Genomic DNA, 2,444 nt, shown 5'->3' with positions numbered 1-2,444 from the left:
CGGTGGGGCCGCGAGTTCCTGAGGGAGGGAGCCCACCGCCTCCCGCAGCCTCCCGCCGGGGGAGGCAGATCGGGTCCGCCATCTCCAGGCACAGCGCGGGTGTTTTACCCCTTCCACAGGCCAGGGATAACAGCGGGGCATCCTCCAAGGCAGGATGTGGCCTGTCACCATCCCCAGGTGACAGCAGGCCGCGGCCACCTCATGCCTGCTTGGGGCTGCGGGTGGGTGACAGCTCTCGGTACCTAGGGATCTGCTCTAGGGACGAACGGCTCCGTGTTTGCGCCTGCCGGTGTTACCACGCTCGGCCGCAGGCACACACCTCACTGACGTTCTGTACCCCGGTGGGGTGTCACCACTGCCCAGCCTTATGAGCGGGTGCCTTGTCCTCGCCTGGGGCAATGGCGGACTGATGGAAAAAAAAGAGTTCAGTTTAACTGGATGGATGATGTAGATCTACTAATACTCAAAAGTACTGGCTCAGTTTTAAGAATGCTTTTCATAAAATGAGGCATCTGGAGACACTGTTCATAGGACTGAAGTAGACTTGACTCTCCTTGTTTTGCCACTGTTAAAGTTTTAAGAAGAGCAGCCAGCAATTACAGTAGTCAACAGATAACGCTGCCAGAGGGCACACAGGGAAGCTGTCCTGCTCTCCTTTGCCCTGTGGTAGGTTCCGCGAAATCAAGACTTTGCATACAGTATTTATAAGATACAAACCAAGTCTAGTTACACAAATGCATGACGTAATCCATTTCTGTATTTTTACTTGATGCATTTCAGGTGTATTCATCTTGCACAAACATCCTGGAACCAAACTTTCAAAATAATAAACATTATAAAAATCATCTTGTACCATTCATAGTTCAGAGACAGTTCTCTCTTTTCTAACAGAAATGCTGATCCTGGCTTCTAAAAGGGTGGGTGACAAAGATGTCCTCCGCAGTTCCTTGATCAGAGCACCAGATGTGGGCCAGCATACTCCAACCCTCCTGCTGCTACAAATGTGCTTCATCTCCGTTACTGGTGTCTGGAAGGAGCTTGGGATCAGCGAGTAAGGCATCTGCATGGCTCAACAAGGTGTTTTGTTACAGCTCTCATACTGAGTGACAGTACAGCAGGTCTTACATTCAGTTTTCAGTTCAATTTTATTAACCCAGAGAAGCAAGTTTCTCCACTCCTGAATTACAGGTGACAAAGCTGAAGTTCAAGATCATGTAGCATGACATTACCATGGGAAAATCTTTTGTGTACTCATTCCCTTGCAATAAAGATCATCTGCTGGACTGACAGCATTGCTGACCTTTTATCTTCTAATCTTCTAAACCACTATTGATCAAAAAAGATCTAACTGCTCAGACTAATTGTTTTGATGTGGACTGTAATGGTACTTGAAAACCATCACTCGTTAAATACTTGCATTTAGTAGTGAAACTTACACTTGAACAAAAGGGGGAACAAAAAAAAATAAAAGAGATGAGTACACATTACTGGAACTCTCAGATAGCTAAATAATCCAGATGTTGATTCTCCAAAATAAGTTGAAAGACTGAGAGAAGCAGACTGATATGGCTGATGTGAACAGTAACACAGATAAATTAAACTCTGAAATTAAGTCAGTTTTTCACTTGCTAGCAGACGGCTGAACTGACAAACAGAAGCTGCGGTGAGGTCCTGTGAAAATTTATAGCATTAACTAACATTTTTCTGCCAAGTTAAACTAAATGGTACTCAGTGCTAAGACCTGCTAAGAGCCTCTCAGATGAAGGGTCCTAAGTCTTCATTGAAAATCAGTGAGATTACAGGTGGCATGAATGCAGAGAAGCTGCACTCAAATGTGTGCTAAAGGTCTCAAAAAAATCTTAAGAAACCAACCAACCCATCCACCTCCACCACCTTGAGTCTGGTTAAATGACAGCAGCCAAATCTCAGAACTTTTGGAAGTCCAACTCAGATGCAAATGCCTAGGATTTGTAATACAAGCTCTCGCATATTAAAAAGGCGCTAAATAAGAAAATAAATGAATGGTCTGGAAATTAAGGAATTTTAAGGAAAAATACCAGTAAAGTTTTAAAACTATGCTTAAGTCCTAATATTTGAGTTGGAATGAGGATTTTCCTCCAGGGATTCAGAAGTGGAAGAGAAACACTGTCAAGTGTTTCCTGCACTAAATTACCTGTAACTACATCAGACACAACAGAATGTTGGTTGTTTATCCTCATATAGTTGAGATTTGCTTGTTTTAACTAACGCCATACCCATGACATTAAAGTTTTATTCCTCAAATTAATTTACAAGGGAAAAGTAAACAGGATCTTCATAACAAGTAATTTCCTTGAAAAGTAACAGGAAAAAAAAACCCCGAAACTACTTATCATCCTTTTTAAGAACAAGCAGTTGCACTGATAATTGAGCTTTCTATTAAAAACATTACAACAAAATACTTA

This window comes from Athene cunicularia, assembly GCF_003259725.1.
Source record: "Athene cunicularia isolate RWA chromosome 1 unlocalized genomic scaffold, athCun1 chr1_part1, whole genome shotgun sequence".
NCBI classification, from domain to species: Eukaryota; Metazoa; Chordata; class Aves; order Strigiformes; family Strigidae; genus Athene; species Athene cunicularia.
Note: the sequence above shows the minus strand (reverse complement) of the source record.